General features: G+C 33.6%; 1 protein-coding gene across 2 annotated transcripts in view; it reads right to left on the bottom strand.

Moving 5' to 3' along the window:
* Positions 1–16,263, bottom strand: part of LOC143649415 (uncharacterized) — a 135,636-nt gene that overhangs the window by 1,901 nt on the left and 117,472 nt on the right. For both annotated transcript variants that reach the window (XR_013158979.1, XR_013158978.1), the window contains one exon: positions 11,160–11,201. The gene's annotated coding sequence lies outside the window, so the exon portion shown is untranslated. The remainder of the gene's footprint in view (positions 1–11,159; positions 11,202–16,263) is intronic.

The raw sequence follows: 16,263 nt of genomic DNA, 5'->3' as shown, positions 1-16,263 counted from the left end.
TGAGGAGACTGTTATAACTATCAAATTTGAGAAAGCCTGCACTCTGTATGGATATCTATCTCGATTTTTTTTTATGACAATGAAATTATAAGTAAAGGATTTAAGGAGACAAAGCCTGTTCAGATTAATTTAGTCTTCATTTATTCTGGCTGAATTATAATGGCTACAGCTAGCCAAGTATAATTTTTAATTTCTGACCTCTTTCCTGGAGATGGGATTCATCTACCATCAAAATATTCTCAGGTTCCTCCAAACTGGTGTTAACGTCACTTGGTGATAACTCAGAAAATGCTGGGATATGCGCTCTGTTTTCATTTTCACTGAGGGAGAAATGAAGGTCTCATATGTTTAGTTTTACTTATTTTGACCTTTGAAGTGCTTTATCCCCATTATTGATTAGAAGCATAACAGAAGGTAACCATGATTTCTAGTCAAAGAAGCTTTTACCAGGGGGTTTACAGACATTTAAAGTGTTCTGCTCTTGGGATTGAGCTCTGTCTTTGTCTGGGAAGGGCATATGTTGACCTTGGTGTAACTTTTTAAATAATAACAGATAACAATCACATTATATTAACCCTTTCAGCTCCCCATGAGATGGTAGAATCACTATATGTGTTTTTGATTCTCAGTCGTTGAGTAGAAGAATTTCCCTGGACTCTCCCATTCCCGTCCTTTCTTTGCATACCAGGCAAAGAATTCTTTGTTTATCATATGATTTACAGATGTCTTATTTTCATCTTTTGTCTTACTTTTGAATATGTTTTTTAACTAAAAAACTTCTACTTTTCTGAACAAAGAATCTGAATAATTTACCCTTTCACAACATTAATAACAGATGAAATTTAGTATTCACTAGGGCCTTAGCCTTTGATTAGGATTCATCAGTTTTGTAACATTGTTGTATTAAACTATAGTTCCATTTCAGTGAACTTTGCAGAACTACATTCTAAACATGCAGCTAGATTAAGGAGTAGGAGATATGCTGAAACGAATTTTGTTCCTAATTGTTCAAATAAAGGGGTTCCTTATTTTGGAAATAATTGTACATTCACTTTGAAAACATTTTTTTTTTATCTTGAGGAGGTTGTATAATACTATCTAATTATTCTTAATTTTTTAGTAAAATACTTGCTCCAGGGCCTGCTTTCTGACAGTTTTACATTTTAGAAGTTTGTCTTAGAATCAATTTGTAATCTTGTAGGGAGTAATTTAGGACTAAAAGCCATCATTTATTGAGCATTTATCATGTGAGGGTCATTCTGCTGAATGCTTTATGTGTTTTGTTACTTAATCTTTGTAAAAACTCACAGGGTACTTACTATTATTTCAGTCATACAGATGAAGATACTGAGGTTCATGGAAATAAAAATACTTGCTCAGTGCTTTCTTTACAGCTAGTAAATGGTGGGTCCATCTGATTTCAAATCTGGTACTCTCAACCGTTGTTGTTTACTCTTTCCATGGCTTAGGCAGAACTATAGTGAACATATATCTATCCCAAAAGGGAATCTCCTTAACCCAAAATAACATGAATTGATAGGCAAAATGTGGTGTGTGGAATATCATCCAGCTGTAAGAAGGAAGGAAGTTCTGAAATATGCTACCACGTGGATGAAACTTGAAGACATTATGTTGCATGCAATAAGCCAGATACAAAAGGATAAATATTGTATGATCCCACTTATATGACTACCTATAATAAACAAATGCTTAGGGACAGAAACTAGACGACAGGTTAACTCTGGGTGGGATTAAGAAGTAATTGCTTCATAGGTGCCGAGCTTCTGTTTGGGGTGATGGGAAAGTTTTGTCAATGGATGGTGGTGATAGTAGCACAACATTGTAAATATAACTAATACCACTGAATTTTACACTTGTAAGTGGTAAAAAGAGAAAATTTTTGGTTGCATATATGCCACAATAAAAAAAAAATTAAGTGCCACACTGATATTTTGGTGTCACAATATTGGATTGAAGTCAGCTGATACATTATAAATAGGCATCTAAATATTGATTGAAGTATTTTGTCTATAGTTGCAGTATGTTTTAGATGGTGTCTAATTAAAACCATAAATGATGATTCAATTTTGTTGTTATTTAGAAATTATAGAAAATTAGTTTCTGTTTTAGTTTCCCAGGCTGTGATGAGAAATACCACACAGTGGGTTGTCTAAAACAACAGAAATTAATTTGCTCATGTTTCTCAGGCTAGGAGAAATCCAAAATCAAAGCATCAATAAGGAAGGCAACACTTTCTCCCCAAGGTCTGCAATATTCTGAGACTGGCTGCTGGGGCTGCTGGGGTTCTGGCTTGTTTCCGTGTATCTCATCGTATGGCAATGTCCTCTCCTTTCTTTTCCAGGGTCCATTGATAAGTGGCTTATGCCTCCTCTCCATAGCTTTTTCTCTCTCTGTCTGAATTTTCTGTTAATAAGAAACTTCAGTAATCTAGATTAAGGCCCTCTTCATTCATTTGGGTTACATCTTAACTAAAATAATGTCTTCAGGAGATCCTCTTTTTAATGGACCCACAGAATGGGGGTTAACACCAAGAACATGTCTAAATTGTAGTATATGGTTCAACCTATCACCTTTTCTGTACTTATAAAGCAACCTATTTAAATCATATAAAAATATTGAAAGCAGTATGACACAGTTTTTGTTTCTGATCAAAAAATAATTAAAAGAGAGAGAGAACCTCTTAGTTTTGCGTGAATTAAACGTTCCCCATCTTCCAAATAAAGCACACTTAATTTACTTACTTAGTTAATAAATAATGATATTCATTAATACAAAATCAATAATTCTTAACTGTAGATGTTGTATTTTAGTTTTATTAAGTTGAAAAATTTAGAAACTATGTTCTTGCTAAATTATATTTTTTACAAAAGAGAAAACCTATCATTTTCTATGTTTCTCTTGAAGTTTTTTTTTTTTTTATCTTTAAATGTTTCACAATGAGACATAGGAACTCTATTCCGAAGTGGAACAAAGAGTTATTTTTTTGAAAATTGAATTGCTTAAAAAGTAGCAGGTATTTAGATCCAAAAAATAGATCACTAACCTCCTGAGCAAGAATACAATAGGAGCTTCTCACTAATGTGGAGCCCGTTCATGGAGAAGACTTTTTCAAATATCAGCAATAAATGGTAGAAAAAGGAACATAGAGATAAAAGCGGAAAAACTACTTTTTGCAAAAATGAAATAAAGACAAGGTTTCTCACTGGGATATGGATTAATATATTGGGAAGAGTTTTTATTTCACAGATTTATATTCTATATAATTAATTTATGTATTCTTTGTAAAAATGTGTTGGCAGCACAATTAAAACAGTTCACTTAAGGGTCTATTTTAAGATTTATTGTTTTATTTGTGTCTTTTTTTTTCTTTTGTCCTTTTTGGTAGTATATTCTATGCTTTTTAGATTTCATTTCTGAGACGTGTCTGGTCACTGACACAATAGTTTCTATGCTTTCTATCCTCAGCAATTCCTCCCTGTTAATAAGAACTAATTCACAAAATATCTTCATTGTATTATATTGCTCCATTTTCTGCAATTAAAAAATCTATTAACATAAAGAAGAGCATTTTGGTGGTCCTTGGTTTACTATATTAGTATTTCATCATAAAACCTTTGTCATAAGCAGATAAACAAGGGCATTTTAAGTTCTTTTACCAATTGAAGGCACGTGAGATTTCATTCTGTTCCATTCATCAAACACTAAGTTGTTTGGGGGGGCTTGTAAGCATCTCCCTTTATAAAACTGAATGCCACATTTTTAAACTTTTAATATTTGTTTACAGTATGCATTTTTTTACTTTAATCAACTTTATTATGATATAATGTACATGCAAAAGGTTGCATTCACTAAGTTGAAGTGAGCCATTTGATGAGTTTTGACGGTTGTATACACTCATGAAAGCAATGCCACATTCAAGATACAGAACATTTCTATCACTCTTAAGATATTTGTCAAGCCCCATTGCATTTATCCCTTTCTTTGCTCCCAGTCCCGAACAGCCACTGTTCTACATTCTTTCACTGTGCTATAGTTTCTATCATTTTATAAAAATGGAATAATGCAATATGTACTCACATTATTTTAGTATTCATCCATGCTGTATAAATTATTGCACATATAGTCTGCTCCATTTTTAATGCTGAGTAGTATTTTATCATAGTTATACACATTTTATTTACTCATAAATTTTTTATTCATAAATGTTGATGGACATTTAAATTGCTTAAGTTTGTGTACTATTGTTAGTAAATATGCTATAAACATTTCTGTACTAGAAGACATATGTTTTCATTTCTCCTGATGAGTTTCTAGAATGGAATGGCAGGATGCAAAGAAGGTTATATACCTAGCTTTTTACGATACTGCGAAATAGTTTTCCAAAACAGTTATGCCATTTTTAATTCCAACTAGCAGTGGAATATGAACCAGCAATTCTAGTGTGATATGAGGAAACAGCTCTGCATCCTGACCAACTTGTGACTGTCAATCTTTTAAATTTTAAATTTTAGTAATTCTAATAAGTGTATAATGGGTAGGCTACCCTTAAACTGTCAAAAGCACTGATGCTTCGGGGAGTGCATGTGTGTGTGTGTGTGTGCGTCTTTGAAAGGAAAAGTTGACAAAACTACCAAATTTGAAATTCATTGTCTTTAGTGATGTGTCTCAAATTCCCTGGTTTTAAAAACTGTTTTCTTTTTTTGTATGCTATATGGCAGGGTCACATTTCATTCTTTTTCCATGTGAGTATCCTGTTATTGCAGCACCATTTGTTGAAATTTTTGTTTGTTTGTTTTTGTTGGTTTCTTTCATTTGTTTGGGAAGTGTATGGGCTGGGAATCAAGCCCAGGTCTCCTGCATGGCAGGCCAGAATTCTTCCACTGAACCACCCTCACACTCCCCAAATTCCCTGGTTTTAATGTGCATTTCCCTGATGGCTAATGATGATGAACATCTTTTTATGTGCTTATTGTTCGCATGTTTATCTTTTGTCTGTTTGCATTAAGTGGCTATTCAAATCTTTATCCCATTTTGTAATGGGGCTGTTTACTTATTATTCAACATTAGAATGCTTTATTTTTTCTGGACATAAATCCTGCCAGATATATGTATTTGGGATATTTCTACTACATTTTGTTTCTATTTTTGTGACGTTTCAGTTTTCAAATAATTTTCCTATTTTACCTAAGTTTTCAAATTTTTTGATATGAAATAGTTTGTAATAATTTATTGTCCTGTCAATATCTGACAGATCTGTAATGGTAATTGACTTTTATTTCTACATTGGTGATTTGTATCTCCTATTTCTTTTATTATCCATCTAGTGAGGGTTTTATTAGTTTTGTCGATATTTTTATGGAATTAAATTTTGGCTTTTTTGGAATTTTTTCTATTGAATTTCATTTTATTAATTTCTGCTCTTACCTTTTTAATTTCATTTTTAACCTATTTTTAGTTTCCCTTTTACTTTACTTGCTTCTTGAATTGGAAAATTATTATCACTTTTAAATAAATATTTCTTTTCTAATGTAAACATTTAAAGGTGTAGAATCTCCTCTAATAACTCCTTTTGCTGTATTCTATGGATTTTTGCATGATGTAATTTCACCATAATTCAGTTTGAAATAGTTTCTTATGTATTTTGTGATATCCTCTCTGACACTTAGACACATTTAGTAATGTGCTGTTTAATTTCCAATGTTTTGGCTTTTTCCTAAATGTCTTAACATTTTAATTTTAATTTTAATTCTTTTGTGGTCCAAGATCATCATCTCTATGATTTTAATCTTTAAAAAAAATTTAAGACTTGGTTTATGGGCCATACTATAGTCTATTTTGAAAATAATATGAATTTGGCAGTTGTTTGGAACTATTAATTACTATAGTCCAGGTGTGAAAATCTAAGATATTATTTGTTTCTGTCTTTAATTCTGTCCATTTTTTTTTCATAAATTCATGTATTTTGAGTCTCTGTTGTTAGGCAGAAACAGATTTAGGATTATTTTTTAATATATTATTCCTGATGAATTTGAACTTTTTTTTATAAAATATTTCTCTTTACCTTGAGTAGTCATCCTTTCTAGTTTAATTATTTGCATTTTAGAATTTTAAGTTTTGTATTTTCTTTTGAGTTATACCTCTTTGCATTACTCATAGGAAATGCTCTGGTGATTAAAATACTCATTTTTTTTTTTTTTTTTTTTTTACTTTCTCAGACTACTTTGAGTTAATATCTGCTATTTTATATAAAATGTAGAAACCCCATAATCACAAAGACCATTTACCTTACCTTTCACCCTTTATGAGAGAGTTAAATATGTGTACCATCTACAAGACAATGTCTTAATTTTTGCTTTGAACAATTTGTTTTTTGTATTTTATTTTAAATGATTTAAGAGAAAAAGTAGTAATAGCCCAGCTGTATACTATTTTGGTGCTCCTCCTTTATTCCCAAAGATCCAAGATTCTCTTAGGTATTATTTTCCTTTAGCCTGAAAAACTCCCTTTAGCGTTTCTTATATTACATTTCTGTTAGCAACAAAATCTCTTACTTTTCCTTCATCTGAAATGGTACTTATTTTGTCTCATTCTTAAAGGGCACTTTACTGGGTATACAATTCAAGTTGATAGTTTTGTTCTTTTGGCACCAAAACATATTAGTTCCTATCTTTGCTTCTATGGTCTTTCATGAGTGTTCTATGGCTACTCTAATATTTTTCTCCTGTATGTAATGGGTCATCTTTTTCTGGGTTCCTTCAAGATTTTCTTTTTTCCTTGTGATTTTAATAAAACAATGTGCCTTGGGATAATTTTCTCTGTATTTGTTACGTTTAGAGTTTTCTGAGCTTTTAGAATCTGTGAATTTATTTCTTTCACAGAAGTTTGGAAGTTTTTGTCATTATATCTCCAGTAACTTATTTTTTAATGTTCCATTCTCTCTCCTTTCTTTCTGGCACTTTATTTATTCATTTGTTAAAGCCTTTGATATATTTTTCATAGGTTATATATATATATATATATGAATATATATACTCTTTCTACTTTAGATTTGGTAATTTCTAATCATCTATTGATTATTTCCTCTTTTAATATCCATTCTGCTTGGTTTGGTTTTCTAGGTGCTAAAATAAACGCCATAAGAAGCATTGGTTTAACAATAGTAATTAATGGCTCACAGGAAGACTTGCTTCTTTCCAGAGTTGGTATCTTCTGGGTGACTGGCAATCTTTGGGGTTCTTTGGCTTTTCTAGTACATGGTAATGCAATTGGTGGTATCTTCTTTCTCTTCAATGTTCTGTGGACTTCTAGGCTTATTTCTTCCATAGTTTCTCCTTCTATGTCCAATTTCATTTGCATTTAAGGACTTCAGCCAAATTGGATTAAGGCCCATGCTCATTCAGTCTGTGTATACCTTGTCTAATAACATCTTCAAAGGTTCCATTTGCAAATGGGTTCACACCCACAGGACCAGGGATTGGGACATGAATATGCCTGTTGTGAAGTACATGATTCAATCCTCAACACTGCTATTAAGCCATATTTTCTAGTTTGCTAGCTGCCAGAATGCAATATACCAGAAATGGAATGGCTTGGTTCAAGAAGGCTGATGAAGTTCAGGGTTTCTCTCTCAAGTGAGAAGGCACATGGCAAACTCAGTGAGGGTTTCTCACTCATCTGGCAAACACAGCATCTGTCTGTGTGGCAAACATGATGTCATCGGCTAGCTTTCTTTCCTGGCTTCCTGTTTCATGAAGCCTCCCTGGGAGGAATTTTTCTTCTTCATCTCCAAAGGTCACTGGCTGGTGGACTCTCTGCTTCTCGTGGCTATGTCATTCAACAATGTTCTGTCATCTTTCTCTGCTCTCTCCAAATCTTCTGCTTTCTCCAAACTTTCTTCTTTTATAGGATTCCAATAAAGTAATCAAAACCCACCTAATCCAGTTTAACAACCACTTTTCACTGAGTCACATCTCCAGGGAGATGATCTAATTAAAGTTTCAAACCTACAGTACTGAATAAGGATTAGAAGAAATGGCTGCCTTTACAAAATGGGATTAGGATTAAAACATGGCTTTTCTAGGGTACACACATCCTTTCAAACCAGCACACCATATTAGTGACTTTTGGGCAATCAAAATAGAATTATAATTTTGAAAAAGAAATGTAAAAATTACAATGGCTGATTTTAAGTTTCTGTATAATTATTCCAAAATCTGGCCTACTTTAGTGTTTTCATCTGTGGATTGTCTTTTTCTCTGAGAATGTTTCATATTTTCTCTCTTTTTTATGTCAAGTTGCGTTGGATTGCATTCTAGACATTGTCATTATTATGTTGTTCGAATTCTGAATTCTATTACAGTCCTCTGAAAGTTTAGGTTTTGTTTCAGTATGAAATTAACAGATTAGAATCAACCTCCAAGCTTTCTCTAGTCTGTAGAGGGTTATACTCAAATCTCAGCTCAAACTACTTTCACTTTGCTTTGCATATGTGTGGCCAAAATATAAATCAGCAACTCAGGAGGTTACATGCATAATTTGCACTTCCCTTCTCTGACTCTTTCCTTTGCAGGACTCCCTATCATTCTTTTGCATGCCTGTTTAGCCTGGAATCCTTTCTTTGGATCTTCTAGCCAGGCAAAAATCATCTCTTCTCTTTTAGTTTTAGCTACCCAAATATTCGTAATGGTTCTTGATGCCCTTACGTCAAGGAGACACAAATGGGAAACTTACTATCTGCAGGTCACCTCTTCCAAGTTTCAAATTTCCTTTTAAATCTGCCTGCTTCTGTTCCCCTCTAGAGTCCTCAGAATTTTTTTCTTTTGCTGTTTTTTTCAGAGTTTATAGTTTTATCTACAGGAGGACCAGTTTTGGAGGTACTTTCTACTCTACATTGGAAGCATAACATCCATGGTATACTTATGAATGGTAAAACTTTGAAAGATATAAAAGAAAATCTTATCAATGAGCTAATGATAATAATATTACTATTAATATTAGTAATAATAGTCATACCACTGATACCATGTAACAGTATTTCAAAAACCTGTAAAAGCATCTATACTATTCACTTGATACATGTTTCTCTTTTGTCACTATTTGAATAGAGTGGATTTCTATTGTGATTATTCTCTTTTATCTACTAGTGAGGGATGCTGTTATTTTTTCTAATGAATATATTTGTCTTTATTTTATTTGAGCCTCAAATGACTAATAATCATATTTCTTTTCAAATGCACTGCTTGATTTGCTCACTCCAGTATGTTGTCAGATGTAATTTTTTAACAGTATCACATTTTTACAAATATAAAGTAATACAATAGGTAATTAAAATTTGATGTTGCATTTGCAAAGAGGGTTTGGACCACTCTGTTAATACTTGACTAAAAATAACCTTCATTTAATGCCTATGCTTCTCTTTCCAAAATATCCCAAATCGCTGTGTCAAAGTTTGGCTTTGAGGCAGAGAGATCTGGTTTCATATCTTAACAATCCTCCTCACCAGTTGTGTGATAATTTGTAAATTACTTAACTTCTAAAATGCTTACTTTCTTAATGAATAAATTGACAACAATAAAAAGGACTTTATTAGGTTCATTAGATAAGGAAATGTAGTAATGCATCTGACGTAGTAGTATCATGTCTACAGTGAGTACTCAATACTAAGTTATCTTACCCAAAGAACCATATTTTATGATGGCTTCTGTTACATCAGCATTTACTTAAACTGAATATTATTTTGCTTTAAAAATAAATAATAGAAGTGAAAATACCAAACAAAGAAAATGTAAATCCAATTGCTTTTTGGAATCATTTTAAATTACAGATAAGACATATATTTAGCATACTGGTCTCCCCTGAAAAGTGTAATGCATATTTTATCACACTTATTCTTTAATGAAGTTTTATTATCTAAGTGAAAACCATACTAATTGAACTACAATATTTAATTTTTGAAGAAAAATGATCTGAATGCTAATGTTCAGCTTTTCCTGTCATTTGGATTTGAAGATGAGTACCTTCAGAAGTGAGTACAGGATTTCCTTTGCCAGCTCTTTAAAACTCATAAAGGATTAAAAAAGCTTTGTCATTATGTTTAATAACAGCAAATTATCCCTCAATGACACCTGAGAAAATTTCTCACATATGCAAATAATGTTAACATTAAGGATTATTTTGAGAGAAAATGTATGAATGAATTTTTATTGTGACATTGATACATATGTATATGTTTGTATGTGTATGAAATGAAATTAATGGCTCAAATACGTTTTTGTATGAGATAGGTTTAAAAAGCTACATTTGAATTATGCTGAAATATACACTGCTGAAGCAGAGAAGATTAAAAATGTGGCACTTTGAAAGAAATATTGGCTTGTATATTGCTTTGTATATCAATGTTGCTAAGTAATCTACAAACTGGTACAAAAGTATTTTTCTCTAATGATCCAGTGTACAGTCAACATATCTACCAACAATACTCCATTGCGGACTTTTGAAAATATTTCATGTGGAAAAGTGCCATAGCATCAAACATTTTAGGAAAAGTGTAGTGATGAATTTCATTTAAGTGGCTTTTCATTGAATGGATAAACTTGATAGGGTATATCAAAATGAACATTGGACTGAAACTTAGGGAATCTAAGTCCTAGTATTGGCTCTTTTACAACTGAGTGATCTAATCTTTGACGAGTGATTTAACTTTTCTTAATGTGGTTTAATTTTTGCACTATGTCAACTTAGCTAAGGTGGAACAACATTTTCCAGAATTCCCTTCCCTCCATAGTTCCAGGTTAGGGTTGGCCTCATGAAACATTTGCTTGTGTTTTAGAAGGTGGAAGTAAAGCTGCAGCCTTTGTATTCTAAAGGTCAGTGTCAGGTGCCAGGTGCTGTGGCAGCTGCTGCATTTCCTGTGATAGGTTTGCTCTCCATATTGTGTGTCCCTCTCTGCTTACAGAACCAGCTTTTCTTGCAAGTCGACTGTGTTATCAAGTTTGAAGAGGGTAAGTGCTTATGGGACCTACTTCTCCTGCAAGCCATGTGTCATCAGGTTTGAACATGGTAAGAGAGAGATGTAAGTTCCAGTTAGTCTTCATTGGTTCCAGTTTGTCCTTGCCCTCCCTCAAGTCAAGGGCAGTTACCTTTTCTGCTCCTGGTCCAGTTGACCTTTAGTAGCTTTAGGCCTGTAATGAAATGCAGAGATAATAGCCTTACATAGACTTTTTCATCAATTGCATCCAATTAAATTCCTATAATTCCTTTATTCTTTATCTTTCATTGTGATGCTTCCTCTGTGAACTTAACAGATGTATTTGGTTTCAGTTTAATTACTTAAAATAGAAGATACTACATTGGAATTTCTGAAAGCATATTAGTTAAACAAGATATACTTGAAGACACTGTCCTGTGACCAAATCCCTTTGAGAAATATTGTATTCCTTAACCTCATGGTGATTTAAATAACCAGAAGCCAGAGGACAAGGAAGCATTGTAGAGAAAGGTGTAGAGTGGATCTCAAAGGGAAAAATGCAAGATATTCAGTACAGACATGGAATCTACTTTATAATTAGCACACTTTAGTAAATATTGGACTAGGCTATCTCTTCTAGCTCTAAAATTCTATGACTATTTCATATATTACATTATTACAATAGTCATGCTATTGGTATCAGTGTCTGAAAATGTTTAAAAGATCTTTTAAAATGCCATCATTTTAGACAATAAGAACAAGTAAAAGAAGAAAGTAAGAAATAAATATTATCATAATCTCACAACCCTATAAAACAGGTCATAACATATTGATGTACATTTTGTGTTTTGAGTGTGCACATGTTCATATAAATTGCTTTGCCAAAATACTGTTTTAAAATTCTCCTTTCCAACTTAATAGAATATTGTGTATAGTTTACATTGCTCGACAACGTTATGCTCAGTGATGAATAGCAATATATTTTTGGATATGCCAGAATTTACTTTTACCAACCTTTATTATTGCATATTCAGTTTCACATTTTTTACTTTTACAAAGAGTATTGTTATAAGCACTCTTATCAAAAGGAGCAAGTTAAATTTTTTAGAAAGCTAATTTGCATGCAACAAGCAAAATCACTGCTTCACCAATGAAAATAGGTGATATCTTTATCTAACTGGTATGACCACGTTGGCACATGACAGCTGAATAACAGTTCTGCTCTACCACCATACTTTTATATTTGTCTTACTGTTTTAGGGGGAAAATCCTGAGTACAAATATGCAGTTTGAAGGCTTTTCATACTTATTCCTAGACTTTTTAAAAAATATCGTTAAAACAGTACTTTAGAATATTTCTTTCCATTGACTTTCAGCCTCTGGTTGCTCCTCCTGCACCTTTTATTTTCTTTTTCTGTGGCCTTCCCTCTAAGGCCTACAGTAATGGGATTAAAGCCCTTCCTGGGCCACACCTTCTCTGAAGTAACCTCATCAAATATGCCCTATTGACGAGGGTTCACTCCCATAGGAATGAGTTAAGTTTATGTTTTCTTGGGAACATAACCTTCAAACCACCACAGGTAGCATTACAGATTTTAAAGATAAAAATTCTTCTATTCTTTTTCATCTCATTTAATTTAGTATCTGCTACAGTTCCTGTGTAGCAAGCATCACTGAAATCTTCACTGCAAATGTTCTTTCAGAATAAATATTTTTTTTGCGAAGAAATATTGCTCAGCCTCTGAATACTGCCAATACTTTTTCCATCACATCTGACTCAAAAATTCCAATGAATGAACTTTTTTTGTGTATGCTGTATGGTAGGGGTCACATTTCATCCTTTTTCCAGGTGACTGTCCTGTTATTGCAGCAACATTTGTTGAATTTTTGGTGTGTGTGTGTGTGTGTGTGTGAAGTGCATGAGGCAGGAATTGAACGTGGGTTTCCCACATGACAGGCGAGAATTTGAATGAACTTTTAAAAATGGAATCTTCCTGAACGTTTCCTGATGTGAGAGGGCAACAAAATTTAATACACCTTTTGAGAAATTGTTTTTTGGAATTATTAAAAATTTGTAACTAAGCTGACACCTACTACCTGAAACTGTAGAGTTTAAAATCATTAATTATTTTCTATAAATAATACTAACAGAATGATGCATCAACTGCTTTAAGAGTACAAAGACTTCAGTGATTGATAGGATTTGTAGGCAATTAAACATTCTCAGTTTTTGACATTTACCTTGTATTCATCAGGAAGTTTTCTCGGCACAGATATACAGATATTTAGTTTCTGATATATATTTTTTTCTTATTCAGTTCTTTTTTCCCCCCTTAGCTAAAACCTTGAAAATGCACATGCTCTATTTAATTGTGTTTCATGAACATGTATGCATTATCTTCTCAAGTACTCGTGCAGTTAAAACATCTTCTTTGCTAGTCAGTGTCTTCTGATTCAGTCATTCTAAAGGTGCTATCATCAAATACTGGCCATTAAATGCCGTTTGCAAGTAAAGCTAGATTCACAGTTTCTTTTGACTTCTGAGACAAATCATGTTTCAAAAATGAATCTATGCAAAGAAAAGTTTTGTTTATAATCAGATTTATAAGGAGACATTTTTGTCACAAATTTTTAGATGAAATAAAGGCTAAAATAAAACCGGCATTATGATACAAACTCTTGAACAGTGATGATTTAGCAACTTGTAAATTAAAAACCATCCAGTGAGCAACATGGACTAGAAATGATGCTTTGTCCTGTTTTATTTAAAAGAGTGTGTCAGTTTGTTTTTGATGAGAAGCAGTAGCCAAAATGGAATTAGACCTGCAAAAGATTTATGGGGGAGGGGGGCTGTGAAGGATAATGTGGATGAAAACAGAAGAGGTTGGAATGAGGTCTCAGACCATGATTCAGGTCTGGTATGGACGGAAGAGAGAGAAAAGGACAATGATTAGATAGGAAGTGTATTGAACCTTAGCATGGTTCCCAGAAGGATTCAGCCAGACCAATGGGGAAGCAAGATTAAATTCCCTGTCTGAAAGAAATGTTGCACCATTAGTATCCCTTGGCTGTCAGTCCTTGACTGGGTCCATCTCACAGGAAGTGTGCCCTTGGCAGGGACACAGGGATGCATCCTTAGGGACAGCAGCTGGAGTCATCCATCAGTTGTGGTCCCTGTAGCAGGAGATATGAGTTGTGTGTTTTCATGGCCGTCACTTGCTTTTAAGCACTGGTGAAGTATAGTGTTTTAAAACAATGCATATTTGCTTTATGACATAAAGGCACTGACTTACCAATGATATTCTACTTTTCTCAGATGGATAGCAATAGCAACAAAATCCAAACTGAAGTTGGAAACATCCCAAATTGTTTCCAAATATTATGACATGTGAAGTGTAATTTATGGAGTGGTATTGGAAAAATCCACAGAATCTTTAATATGACTTTGGAACAGAACAATGAGCTATATACTGACATAAGAAACTTGTCCATTGAATAACAAAGCAATTTTGTAGCAAGTATGGCATAGAATGCCCAGAGAAAAGAATATTTTAGGCTTGGAATTAAGAGCTTATGATATTTACTTTTTAGGGGTGGGTAAATCTTCTCACCCCATAATGAGGGGATAATTCCTTATATTAAGGGCTTTCAAACTTATTAGACAAGCTGCCTAGAAGCGTGCAGTAACCATTATGGGTAAGCAGGGCAGGTAGAGGGTGTCTGTAGACTACAACAGTGAACTTTGCACCTTCCCAATATTTTCCAGCTCAGTATCTTCTTCAACTACAGCAGCTGTAATATTAAGTTGCTATTTAGTAAGGTTCTACTCAAGTACTTTTTAAAACATGTTCTCCTATTATGAATGACAATTAAAAAACTTATTGCCTTATAATACTCTACCCAACACTAATACAAATAATAAATAAGAACTGAGAAAAATCATGGCCGATAACCAGCTCAACTTTTCCCACAGGGTTGTCAAGGAACTTAAACAGTAGGAGAATTTAAATAAGTGTAGAGATAGAGAAGGCAAAAAGCAGAGTGTAGTGCAATAAAAAGGGGAAGGAGGATCCCAGATATTGTTCCTATAAAATTCATTTGGAATGTTTTTTTTTTTCACTTTAAGATATTTTCATTCCAAGATGGAATTATAGGCTTCTTTTATAGCTACTTCTCTTGTTTTTTTTTTAAACTTTTTTTATTAATTAAAAAAAATTAACAAACAAAACATTAAGATATCATTCCATTCTACATATACAATCAGTAATTCTTAATATCATCACATAGTTGCATATTCATCATTTCTTAGAACATTTGCATCGATTTAGAAAAAGAAATAAAAAGACAACAGAAAAAGAAAATGATAATAGAGAAAAAAAGATTATACATACCATACCCCTTACCCCTCGCTTTCATTTACCACTAGCATTTCAAACTAAATTTATTTTAACATTTGTTCCCCCCTATTATTTATTTTTATTCCACATGCTCTACTTTCTGTTGATACAGTAGCTAAAAGGAGCATCAGACACAAGGTTTTCACATTCACAGAGTCTCATTGTGAAAGCTATATCATTGTTCGATCATCATCAAGAAACAAGGCTACTGGAACACAGCTCTACATTTTCAGGCAGTTCCCTCCAGCCTCTCCACTACATCTTGAACAACAAGGTGATATCTACTTAATGCATAAGAATAACCTCCAGGATAACCTCTCAACTCTGTTTGGAATCTCTCAGCCATTGACACTTAGTCTCATTTCACTCTTCCCGCTTTGGTCGAGAAGGTTCTCTCAACCCCTTGATGTTAATTCTCAGCTCATTCTAGGATTTTTCTCAGTCCCTTGATGCTGAGCCTCAGCTCATTCCAGGATTTCTGTCCCACGTTGCCAGGAAGGTCCACACCCCTGGGAGTCATGTCCCATGCAGAGAGGGGGAGGGTGGTGAGACTGTTAGTCATGTTGGCTGGAGAGAGAGGCCACATCTGAGCAACAAAAGAGGCTCTCTTGGGGGTGACTCTTAGGCCTAAATTTTAAGTAGACTTGACCTATCCTTTGTGGGGTTAAGTTTCATATCAACAAACCCCAAGACTGGGGACTCAGCCTATAGCTTTGGTTGTCCACATTGCTTGTGAGAATATCAAGAATTCAACTTGGGGAAGTTGAATTTCTCCCCACTCTCACCATTCCCCGAAGGGGGCTTGCAAATGCTTTTCCAGTCACTGATCAAATCACTCTGGGATTCATTGGGGCATCACTCTGGACAAACCAACAAAAT

The sequence above is a fragment of the Tamandua tetradactyla genome, chromosome 11 (assembly GCF_023851605.1).
Source record: "Tamandua tetradactyla isolate mTamTet1 chromosome 11, mTamTet1.pri, whole genome shotgun sequence".
In the NCBI taxonomy this organism is placed as follows: domain Eukaryota; kingdom Metazoa; phylum Chordata; class Mammalia; order Pilosa; family Myrmecophagidae; genus Tamandua; species Tamandua tetradactyla.
This window is presented reverse-complemented; position numbering and strand designations above follow the sequence as displayed.